Source organism: Zosterops lateralis (genome assembly GCF_965231275.1).
Source record: "Zosterops lateralis genome assembly, chromosome: W".
In the NCBI taxonomy this organism is placed as follows: Eukaryota; Metazoa; Chordata; class Aves; order Passeriformes; family Zosteropidae; genus Zosterops; species Zosterops lateralis.
Window position 1 is genome coordinate 12,577,017 of NC_139801.1, and position 13,207 is coordinate 12,590,223.

Below are 13,207 nucleotides of genomic sequence, written 5' to 3' on the forward strand. Positions count from 1 at the left end.
TAAAGATCATTCCTAAGAAACAACGATATGCTACAAAAATAATTACAACCAAGATTATAATCATTATTACATATTGAATGACAGAGGATATCCAACCAGAAACCTGGATCCCTAAAGAGCTAAATATTGCTCCAATCCAATTGTGTTCAGCATCTTCTTTGGTTTCCTGTATCTTAGACTCTATATCATCCAATTGACTTATGTGTTTTTCTACTTCCTTTGTAACGTTTGGGATATGGATACAGCAATGATCTGTTCTATCATGTAGGTACCCGCAGACACCATGTTCCTTTAATAACAACATATCCAATGCCTTTCGATTCTGTATAGCCATCCTACTAGTTGCTTGTAGCTGCAAATTCAAATCCTTAAACCCCTTTTTAGTGGCTGATGCTAATCTCTCAGTTTGTCCCAAAAGCCGGTAGAGCATTTCCCTATTTCTATAGGTCGATATGGGAGCAAATAATGATTCTAACATCCAACCCAATTTGACCCCTCCTGATGGTTCATGCCACTCATCTTCTGGATCGATTCCCTCTATGACCTCTCTTTTATTCCTCCTTCCTATGTCCAAATCTGTCAATCTTGATTGTTTCCAGAATGGGCATAATGTGGGCACTCCCAATGTTATTTGGGTTACCAATCCATCTATAGGTATATGTGTGGTCCACATTCCATGTCCCATGACCCATACTAAATTCCCTGGACTCCTTATAGTAGTAGTTTTGCAATTCACCTGCTTTTGTCCTTTTAATTCTCCTTTTATAGAGTGGTTGTATCCTCTACATTCACATCCCCATTTCAGCAAAATCTTCACTGGTACCAGCCCTACCTGCTCTCCTGGTGTATCACGCGTAATTACCCTTGTGCAATTCTATGACTCTACTTTCTCTGTCATTTTCCTATGACTTGTTTCTGCTGTCAGGACATGGGCATGTGTCTGGTTCTTTCTACCAGTCCATTGTATACACCATCCAATTTTCCGCAGATAACTATATGTTTCCAGCAAGCTTGGCCCCCAGATTGCTTGCCATGTAGTCCACTCTTCCTTGCCATCCTGGCAAACCACTTCATAGTAATATTTTGTAATGGGCATTTTATGTGATTGTACCTCATCATATTCACACCATCCTACATTTTTGAATCGTCCAATCGTGATGAATTTGGAATTGGGTAAGGCTTCACAATCCCCTCTACTTCCAGGTGATGACCACTGTTTGCGGAGAGTTGTTGTTTTAACTGTCCACTCAGTACGGTTATGCAACTCTTTCCTACATTCCTTTGTCCCATTTCTGGTGATCGGAGGCATTTCAGTGATAGGAATAATTCCCCAGGGTATGGGATCCCCTGCTGCATGGGGTAAAGGTAGACAAGCAGTTATGGATGACACATTCTGGGTTTTTCCAAAGTCTCGTATCAGTTCCACTACCAGATTTTCCTGTTTAGAGTTTCTTGGTAACCCTACCTCATTATCTACCTGCCGAGTCACTCTCATCTCGTCTAGGTACATCATCGTTCTTGCATGTGCCCACCAATCATCCTGTGCTATCCAACACCAGTAAATGCCTTCATCTTTTCCTGGCTGCACATTCCTTACTATCAGGATAATTGATTCTCCTAATCTCCTTTCTATCTGATACTTCCTTCCAGATGTTAAAATTTTTCCCAAACCACCATCCATACTCGGAAAAATGCTGGCCTTCTTTAACTTCACAAGTAAAAATCACATCCTTCCCTTTGGTCACTTGATATTCTCCATGTTGGGCCTTAATTTCAGAGCCTAAGTGGGCCCTTGCCTCCACCTTTCGTAACCCAAAATTCCCTTTCCCTCCACAAGACACTATGCACAGATATATACCTTCTGTCTCTCCTATCTTTGGATCAGTATAATTCAGCCATCCCTTCCCATAAGTTCCCAGAGTCCACCAACTTATATTCCCCAGCTGTCTTTCCCATTGCTGATGTTTATTCTGTTTCCACCACTTGACTTGGATATCCTGATAACATTCCTTTTCCAATTTGAAGGTACAATTTATTCTCAAAGGAGGTCCGTCCCACATATCCACCTGAGTTGAGACTGGAGTTACATTTACAGCTACAGTTTCTTCACTTATTTTCCCAGTATCCCATGGTAAAACTTTCAATTTGAAACTCCCATAATCAAAACTCTCTCTTATCCAGACTACGCAACGATAAACGTCGCTGTCAGTTATTGTGACATTGGATAGTTGCAGGGTGGTATTTCCTTTTTGCTCATCCTCATCCCAAACCATAGTTATACCTGTATGAATTTGTTCTGCCCCTTGTCTCCTCCACTTTATATTGATTTCGTCGGATCCAACTTTCTGGTTGTCCGTGAACAGACAGGTCATAGACACATTCATTCCTTCCATCATCACTATTTTGGGTTCAAGTTCTGTAATAACTAAAAATTCATTGGTTAAAGGTAATAAACAGATCAGCAAGAACCCAACCATCAGAATCTGTCCTTGGGCCGGAACACCATTCGAGTGGGGGTTAACGGTTGAACTTCCCAACGGGTCGGCACCTTCTTGACTCGGGTGTAATGTATCCAGTTGTCGATCCCCTCGACTTTTACTGCGGTGAAGGTAGTCATGATCACTTGTCGCGGGCCTTCCCATGTTTCTTTCAGAGGGTCTGTGTTCCAATTCTTCACATAGACCTGGTCTCCCGGCTGGATGTCATGGACAGGATTTTCCAGCGGCAGGGGTCTGTTCCATTGCAGGGCTCCTTTTAGGGCAGTAAGTACCTTATTCAGAGACAATACATAATTAAAAAGCACATCATTCCCTACTACATGAGGGTCTCCCTTTAATACTGTAGCATGATATGGTCTGCCATGCAGTATCTCGTATGGACTTACTCCTATCCTCTCCCGGGGTTTAATCCTAATTCTTAACAAGGCTAATGGTAGGGCCTGAGGCCACTGGATTTTGGCCTCCTGACAGATTTTCTTAATCTGTCCTTTCAAGGTTTGATTCATCCTCTCTACTTGCCCGCTGGATTGAAGCCGCCATGGGGTATGCAAATTCCAGGTAACATCTAACAGTCGGGCGACTGTCTGTACCACTCCTGCCACAAAATGAGGTCCCCTGTCAGAAGAGATCCCTAATGGAACCCCAAATCTCGGAATGATTTCTCTCATTAATGTTTTCACTACTTCTTTGGCCTGATTAGTTCTGCAAGGGAATGCCTCTGGCCATCCCGAAAACGTGCAGACATACACCAGCAGATACTTGTATCCTTGTGATCGGGGCAATTCGGAAAAATCTATCTGCCAATAATCTCCTGGCTCTGCTCCTACCTGTAATTTCCCTAGTTGTATCTGCTTCCTCACTACTGGATTGTTTTTAAGGCACACTGGGCACATGGCATTCACTCGTTTAGCCATTGTTAACATCTGGTTAGAGATAATTTCCCTCTTCAGAAATTTTACCAATACCTCTGCTCCCCAGTGGCATTTATTATGCTCAGTTTCTAAAATCACCTTCATCAATTTGGTAGGGACCACTACTTAGCCAGTCCCAGTCACATACCATCCCATTGCATTCTTCTGGGCCTGGACCAGCTGTACCAATTTCTCATCCTCAGCGGAATAACTGGGTTTTTGTCCCATATAAGGTTGTACTGGTCCTACCTTCGTTGGAATCAGCGCCATTTCAGTCCAGACCTTTCTAGCAGCTTTTCGTGCGATTAAATCAGCCAGCCGATTCCCTCGAAAGATCTTTCCCTCATCTTTCTGGTGTCCTTTCACATGCATCACAGCCACTTCCACTGGCTTATACACAGCTTCCAGTAGCAGCAGGATCTCATTCCGATGTCAAATGGATGTCCCCTGTGAACTTAACAGTCCTCTCTCTTTCCATAAAGCCCCATGTACGTGCAGAACTCCAAATGCATATTTTGAATCTGTCCATATATTTACCTTTTTCCCACTGCTCAGGACCAGGGCTCTGGTTAATGCTATAATTTCAGCCTTCTGTGCAGATGTTCTTAGGGTGAGGGCCTTAGCTTCCACCACCTGCGTGAGGGTCACCACCGCATACCCGGCATACCTGGTTCCATTCTCTACGAAGCTGGATCCATCGGTATACAGTTCCCAGTCTGGCACCTCCAGGGGCACATCTCTCAGGTCCGGTCGGCTAGCGTATACCTGTTTGATGGTTTCCACACAGTCATGTGTTAATTCGCCCTCATTCTGCTCACTGCGGAGGAACTCTGCTGGATTGATGCAATTAGTCACTTTGAGCTCAACATCATCCTGTTCTCTGAGCAATGCATGGTATTGTAACAATCTGCTAGAGGACATCCAATGCCCCCCTTTTTGTTCCAAAACCGCCAGTACCATATGGGGCACAAATACCTCCATCTTTCTCCCCAGAGTCAATTTTTGAGCCTCCTGGATCAGTATCACTGTGGCTGACACTGCCCGCAAGCATGCCGGCCATCCTGCGCTCACAGTGTCCAGTTGTTTAGAGAAATACCCAACAGGCCTCTTCCACGATCCGAGGGTTTGGGTTAGTACGCCCAGGGCTAGTCGCTGCCTCTCATTGACATATAGCTGAAAGTCTTTATTTAAATCTGGTAGGCCGAGTGCAGGTGCCTCTTTCAAGGCCTGTTTCAGATCTAGGAAGGCCTTCTCCTGTGGTTTGTTCCACTGCAGTTGAGACTCCTTTAAAGCTTCATAAAGGGGTTTAGCCATTAGCCCAAAGTTTGGTATCCAGAGTCTACACCAACCCACCATTCCTAAAAAGGATCTTAGTTCTTGGTGGTTTTGGGGTGTGGGTATTGCACAGATAGCTTCAACTCTATTGATTCCCAATTTCCTTACCCCCTTTGAGATTTCACAGCCTAGGTATATCACACTCTCTTGGACTAATTGGGCCTTTTCCTTTGAAACCCGATATCCTCCTTGTCCCAGCATATTCAACAGTTCTATAGTTAGGGTTAAACAGACCTCCCGTTGTTCTGTAGCCAGAAAGATGTCGTCCACATACTGGAGGAGAACGTAAGAGAACGGTGATTCTCTTACCTGAGTCGTCTTCCATTCCTCCAGCTCTTTGGCTAATTGATTTCCAAAAATTGTAGGAGAATTCTTAAATCCTTGGGGAAGTCGTGTCCAAGTGAGCTGCCTTTTTCGTCCGGTATCCGGATTTTCCCATTCGAAGGCAAAATATTTCCTACTTTCTAATGCCAGTGGGATGCATGTAGAGAGCCTGACTAAAGAATGGCTGCATTCCAAAGGACATATACTATGCGGCTAGTAAAAGTTTAAAAGGTCAAAATGTCATTGAGGCAGATCTAGTTTAGTTAACAAAATGCAGAAGCTTCCTGAGGAATGAAGAGTAAGCCATAAAGATAAGGATAACACTAACAGTGGGATTAGTACTTAGCAACGTGTGCGTCATTGGCTGAGAGCCAATAAGGAGTTATACTTTTGCCATATGTATGAGCTAGTTATGAAGTGTATAAAAGTGTAAGACAAATTGTAATAAGACGAGATATGCTGACCATGAAAGCATGAGGCATGTCTACCACGGCTCAATAAATCCCTTACAGATGCAGAAGAAGGCATCTTTTAAATCAATAACTGTAAACCATTGGAATTTCTCTGACACAGATGTTAACAAAGTATACGGATTGGCCACCACCGGGTGAATGTCTTTGACAATGTTATTTATTGCCCTTAAATCCTGCACTAGTCTATACTTACCATTTATATATTTCTTTCACTGATGCTAGCAATGTATAAGGATTAGCCACTACTAAATGAATGTCTTTTTAGTTATCTCATTTATGCCCTTTAAATCTTTCCTGGTTTAGACTCGGGTATCCTCATTACAAGTTCACCATTCTCAAAAGTAATCACTGCCTTTAGAGCTGCCAGAAAATCACATCCTAAAAGCAGAGCTGAACACCCAGGCATATATAAAAATTTATGTGTTAAAGTTTTATTTCCAAAGCTCAGATCTAGGGGTTGCAGGAATGGCCAGATCTCCTCCTTCCTTGTGGCTCCAATAATTACAGTCAATTTTTTTTTTTTTTTTTTTCTTTTCCAAATCTACCCTTCTACATAATTTAATATGAAATATTTACAAGAAAAGTGATATCTTTCCCTTCTAAGCACAGAGTGACCATCTGTTCCTTTGATCCTGGCTTCCCCTCACAGATCCATGACTCTGGCTATGCTATTCAACTGAGGCTGAACATACTGACTAAACCAGTTTGGGCACTCTCGCTTTCAATGTCCTTCTAATTTATTTATTCTTAATACTCCACAGCTTCTGCCAAAACCACCTCTATTACTGTCCCGACCGGTTCTGCCACCACGTCCTCGCCACCTCTAAAAGCTTGTCCAAACTTCTTAACTTTCCGCTTTCCAGTTCCTGTAACTTTTCCTAATGTCCTCCTGTGACTGGTCTAGAAAAATAAAGGCGAGCTGAATCCCCGCTCGCCCACCATCCACCTGAAGACCAGTATATTTCCTGGCTGCATCCGAGCCATCCCCTCCACCACCACTGCTCTCCGCCCTGTCCCTTCTGCATCTCCCTTCCTTTCATCCTCGCCCCACAGTCAAATCCCGATCGCTGCCAGGGATAGAAGCAATGGGCAACTCCGGCAGAGGAGGACTGGAGATAGGGGACAGGAGCCGATGACATAGGTGTAGGTGGGAGAGGAGGGTCGGTAGAGGGATAAATCTTTGAGCAAGTGTCAGCAGAGAAGGGGGATAGCCAGGAGAAGCATTTTGGATAGGCGCAACCAGGGGAGAGGAAACAGAATCAGGTGGGGTGAGAGTAAGTGCAGTAAAACTTAATGCTGAGGGAACGTTGGTAGGGGCAGTGGGTTCTACAAATAAATCAGCTTCCAAATGATCTCCTCCCCTTTTTTTTTAAAAAACCAGGTGTTCTACACAACACTTATCTTGGACGCAAGCCAAACAATGATTATTTTCTAAGACCAGTGCTTGTATTCCACATTCCACTAACCATGCCGGTTTCTCTTTTAAATAAAAGAAAAGATCTATGTATGGCAATTCATCAAGTTTCGATTCTCGTTTACAATGTGGCATCAGTTGTGATATAAGTTCTGATTGTAAAGACCCATTTTCTGGCCATCTCTGGTTTGTTTTTGAGAGCATAAAACAAATCAAGATAAGGTATTTCATCCCATTTCTCATTATTCTGTAAAAAGCACATCAAAAGGGTTATAACATCAGGGTTAACAGATCCATTCAAAGGCCACTCTGGGCCACCAGTTTCATATAGTGTCCACCGATGATTACAGTAATCAACCTTTTTACTTTTTTACTTTTATGTAACTCTTGGTGGAATCCTTCCTTTTTCCACCTTCCCAGTAAACATCCCAAGGGGGAATTCCCTGGGACCTTATCATTAGATTGTACCAAAGCCTTAAAGGTTTTAAATGGCATCATCTCTCTTTTTTTTTTTTTCTCTTTTTCTTTTTTTTTTCTTTTTTTTTTTTACACCTTAAGTTGCTCACACACACACACACACACCCCAATACTAATACTAATACCAATACCAATACCAGTACCAATACCAATACCAAACTTGCCACTTCTCGTCACCGCGAGGTGCAAGTGCCGAGCCTGCGAGGCTTTCGCCTCGTCTGACTGTCGGCGCCTAGGCTTCCCAGACCATAGATGTCTTTAGCCCAACCCTGCAGGAATCGCCGTCCCGTCTTATTAGGCAGGCACCCAAACCTTAAAAAAAAAAAAAAATAAAATAAAGCACCTTTCGGGCTTACCTTCTCACAGTCGTCCGTCAGGCGCGGGGTCGATGACTCCCCAGAAATCACCTGGTGCCGGCGTGGAGTTGATCAGCTCGCGAACCGCCCCAGCCACCTCCGGAGGTCCTGCCGCGGTCGCCAGAAAACTGCTGCCCGATCCCCAGAGAAAACACAAACCAACAGAGTGTCAGTTTATGCGGTGCTTTATTTAGGGGCCCCGAGGACCCTTGCAGTGGTCGGCTACCAAGGGTGCAGCTCCGGCCAGCCCTGCCGCCACCACAACCCAGGGGCCACTTTGCCAGAGGAGTGAGCAAACCTGACCACGGTGCGGATAGTGCGCAGAATAGAGAGGCGGGACTCTCAGGATTTGCAACCAAGGGGGTGCGTGGTCCCCAAGGCAGTGCTCCGGAGAGACGCTGACCTTGGGATGACACGGCTCTTTATTGAGTGGGTTACAGGGGTGGGATTGAGTGGGACCAATCATAACCATTTGCCAACTTGTAACAAGGGAATGAACAACTTTTGAACCAATAATAAGTAACTTGGGGAGGAGGAATGCATGATGAGGGGGTGGGGAAGTTATATAACTTAAAGATTGACATATAACAGAAAACTGGTAAACAACTATTATGGGATGGGGTAACCGGGACAACCAAGGTTTGGCGGGAAAGTCTGAGGGAAGGAGAGGCCATCTTAAACAATAGTAATAATTACAATTTTCCAAAACAATTATAAAACACAACTTATAAAACCAAACTGGAGCAGTGAAAACCCAACTGGAATTGAATTCAAGCACCACCACATCTCCCCCTTTTTTATTTTTTTGTGATGGCTTTTAGTAGTATCTGCTCGGGGGATAGATTTCCTAAAACCATTCCTGTTCCGTGGACCACCTCTCGTCATCAGTCTCCGGTATAAAGTCCTCAGGGTCAGGGTTTTCCTCGTCTTCCCATGGCGGGAGTTGCTGCATCTCAATCTCCTCGACGGGAGGAGCAATGGCCCAGACGTTATTCACGCTGAGTGAAGAGGTGGCTGCAGTGATGGCCTTTTGAGTGAATCGTCGGATGATGCCAAACGCAATCCCAATGATGAATAACAAAAGCAAAATTAGGAGTCCCGTTTTTACGGCAGAATTCACCCAGCCTGAGAGTCCCCAGTTTCCAAACAGTTGGTCAAACCAGTCCTTAGTCTCTTGTTTGATTTCATGGACCATGTCCTGGATCTTTTTGATGGAGGATCTTACGTTTTCCGCCCTGGAGGACAAATTAAAACAGCATAGACCCGCAAACTCCTCACACGTGTGGTGGTGGAGGAGTAAGAGGTAGTCCATAGCTGCCCTATTTTGCAGCGTGGCCTGCCTAGTTATCTCCTCGTCTTTGAGGAGGTCCGACAGGGCAGCTGAAGTCAGGTTGGCCTGCTTAGACACCCAACATTCCAATTGGCCCAATTCACCCAAAGCTTTTGCCACCGAAACCCAAGGGAGAAAAACCGTTATGGCCGTAGCCTTCGCCTTGGACCAGAGGATGACGTCCGATTTGCAGTCAGGGTCGAGATTTGCCAGATCTCGCTTTTTGACTGGTGCGTGCCGTGTGGAATTTTTCAGTATCCAATCCATGATTGTGGTCTTATTTGGTGCCAGCAGGCTGAGCTTGCCCAGGGTGCATGGGCCTCCTAAAAGCCGAGAGGGGATGCCTGTGAACGCCCGGTCGCCGCAAATTAAAAAGACACCTTTGGGGAGGGAAAGAAGGACCACACCAAGGGTAGAAGCCATTTTTATGTGGGCGACCCGCCTACACCACAGGGTGGCGTAGTAGGCCTCTTTGACTTGCAGCAGATTGGTGTATTGTTTGGCTTCCCATTGGGGGGGAGTAAACACAAACTGAATGCAATTTGGGGCAGGGGACGAACCCAGGAGTTCCAGCTCTTGAGGTTCGCTTTGGGCTCGGGGGAGGTAGGCTGAGACCCATTCTCGCCATAAAATCAAAGGGTTGATGATGGGGTAGGGAAGGATTCTCTGGGGGGCGCGGTGCCGGCGACCCGATCTTGGGGGTGGAGGCGGATGGCTGTTAAACTCCGCCTTTAATTTCAGGAGATCGGGGGGGAGCTCCGATTCCTGAAAAGGGATCCCCACTAGGCAGTACGCTATAGGGTCCTGCGCCGAGCCCTGGGACAGGCAAATGTGGTCCTGCCCCATGGCTTTGGCGAGGGTCCTCCAGACGTTAGCCTTAGGCTGCGGAACCACCCAGGACATGGCTTGACTAAGGACGGTCAGGACGATCGCGAGATGGAAGATGCGCCGTCTTCCTGGGGCTCTCAGTTGGCATCCGACTGGTCTCTTCTGTAACTTAAAATATAACAAAATAAATTATTCAACAAAAAGCCAGTGAGGAATGGGGAAGGACGGAGCGGACCTCTCCTCCTCCGGGCCAACGGGCTTCCTTTTTCTTCGCCAAGCGACATTTTTCACCTGATGATCTGACCCTTTGGAGGCCCTGGGAACATAAGGTCTCACCCACTTGGCCGGCACCCATTTAAGCCCGGTGGGTGTCGATACGCAGGCGTACCCGCGTCCCCAAGTGATTAAATCGTGTGGACCTTCCATTCTCATGGTCTCCGGGTCCTTGACGAGAAATGGCGGTTTGGACTCTAATTTTAAATTTGGGTTCCCTCCAAAGTGTCTAATTATTGGGGGATTCATAAATTCGAATGAGCAATTTAGGAAATTAATTGTGTACAAGGCCCTGGCTAATCGAATTTGGGGTGACTCCAATTTCAGAATTTGCCCCTGTTGATTGAGGACTCTTTTGATGTTTTGGTGTGTCCTCTCCACAATTGCTTGGCCTGTCGGGGAGTAGGGGATGCCGGTCTTGTGTTCTACTCCCCATTGCTGGAGGAAGTTGCGGAACTCCTTGGAAACATAGCTTGGCCCGTTGTCCGATTTGATGGTCGTAGGGATGCCTAGGAAAGAGAAGGCTTGGAGAAGGTGTTTAATGACATCCCCTGCCTTCTCCCCTGTGTGGGCGGAGGCATAGACTGCTCCAGAAAAGGTGTCCACAGACACATGGACGTACTTCAGCCTCCCAAACTGGGAGACATGAGTAACGTCCATCTGCCACACCTCGTTGCTGCTCAGCCCTCGGGGGTTCACCCCGGCATGCAGGGTTGGGACTACATGTCGCTGGCAGCTGGGACAGGTCGCCACAATGGCTTTGGCCTGATCTCGGGTCAGTTTGAATCCTCGGACCAGACCTGGCACATTCTGATGGAAGAGTTGGTGGCTGAGCTTTGCCTGCTGGAAAACGTCGGGCAGCGGGGCCTTCGCGACAGGGGCAGCAAGAGCATCAGCCCTCCTGTTTCCCTCCGCTATGAACCCCGGCAAATCCGTGTGCGACCTGGTGTGCATCACGTAAAACGGTTGCTCTCGGTGGGAGATTAGCCTTATCAGCTTCGAGAGCAACTTAAACAGGGCAACGTTGGACACTTCCTGGAGAATCGAATTTTCTGCTCTGGACACCACACCTGCTACGTAACTCGAATCTGTCACCAAATTGAATGGTTCAGAGAACCTTTCGAAGGCCCTGACGACTGCGGCCAACTCAGCAATCTGAGGGGATCCCTCCACCTCAGCAACGTCAGACTCCCACTGCTGAGTCTGAGGATCTTTCCAAGTCACTACGGACTTGTGGGATCCTCCGGACGCGTCTGTGAAAACTGTCAAGGCATCGAGCGGTCTTTTGCTCTGAACACTCTTTACATCCAATCTGAATTGGGCATCCGAATTAAAAATTTTGTGGGCAGGCCGATGAATTGAAATTTGACCAGTGTAATTGTCCAGGGCAAATTGAAGTGCTTCGTTCCCTTGAAGCAAGTGTTCCAACATTGCTTTTGAAATTTGGCCCGTACTTAACCTAATCGGCACGTGAATCACCTCAAAGTCGCAACCGGCCAGTTCTCTAATGCGGACTCTGGCCTTCCGGATTAGTTCAGCCATCAACTCCTGTGGGCGTGTCATCCTCTTGGACCTGTGGTGGCTGAGAAAGACCCACTCTATAATAAGAAGAGGATCTCTCCCGCCTCGGTCCTTCCGGGGTATGCTGGTCACCCCGTTGTCCCATTGTAATATCATTCCATGGAGGTGCGGCAGATTCCCTAGAATGACAAAGCGGAAAGGCAAATCAGCATGGCATCGATTTGCCTGTCTGGTGGACATCAACTCTTGAACCCTTTTCAGTGCTTTCTGTGCCTCCGGGGTGAGTGACCTAGGGGAACTCAGCCCCTCTCCCCCTTTCAATAAATTGAAAAGAGGTGCTAGGTCCTCGGTGGTAAGACCCAGCCAAGGCCTCACCCAGTTCAAAGCCCCACACAGCTGGTGCACATCCGCTAAGGTCTTGATGTTGGTTTGGATAGCCAATTTTTGCGGAACAATGGTCCGCTTATTAATTTCGAGGCCAAGATATTTCCATGGTGGCATCTTTTGAATTTTTGCTTCCTGCAACTCGAACCCTGCAGCAACCAGTGCAGCCACTGTCAGGTCAAGCGCATGCCTCAACAGGTCGTCGCTGGGGGCGCACACGAGCACATCATCCATATAATGAAAGATGATGGCCTGGTGTGCAGCTGCACGCACAGGGGTCAGCAAGGAAGACACGTACCACTGGCAGATGGCGGGACTGTTCTTCATCCCTTGGGGAAGCACCCGCCAGTGATACCTCTTCCTCGGGGCCTCTCGTTTGATGTTAGGAACCGAGAACGCAAACCGCGGAGCATCGTCGGGGTGAAGAGGAATTTGAAAAAAGCAGTCTTTGATATCAATTACTGCCAGATTATAATTTTGGGGCAACATGGCTGGGGAAGGCATCCCTGGTTGGAGAGAGCCCATGTCCTCGATAACTTCATTAATTTGTCGGAGGTCCTGGAGAAGCCTCCATCGGGTCTTGTCAGATTTCTGTATAACGAACACCGGGGTGTTCCAAGGAGAGGTGGTCTCCTCTATGTGACCCTTTCGGAGTTGCTCCTCCATGAGCTCATTCAGCGCCTTTAATTTTTCTTTAGAAAGCGGCCACTGTTCCACCCAAACTGGAGAATCTGTTTTCCAATTCAGTTTTTGGGTGGGGCGCTGTTCAGTGACCGCAGCCCGAAAATTTTGTGGAGGGTCAGGGAATTCAATTGTTGCCCCCCACTGGGCCAGGACATCTCTCCCCCACAGGGGTGCTTTGTAGTTCAAAACAAAGGGCTTGATGTTGGCCAATTGCCCTTTGGACCCCTTAATTTGTACCATGTTTTTAGATTTTTTAGCCAATTGAAGGCCTCCAACACCCTCAACTTGCTCAACCACTGTTTGCAACGGCCAACGTGACGGCCATAGGTGTTCAGGGATCACCGTTACGTCCGCCCCCGAGTCAAGGAGACCCTTAATGATGGTGGTCTCCCCGCCCAC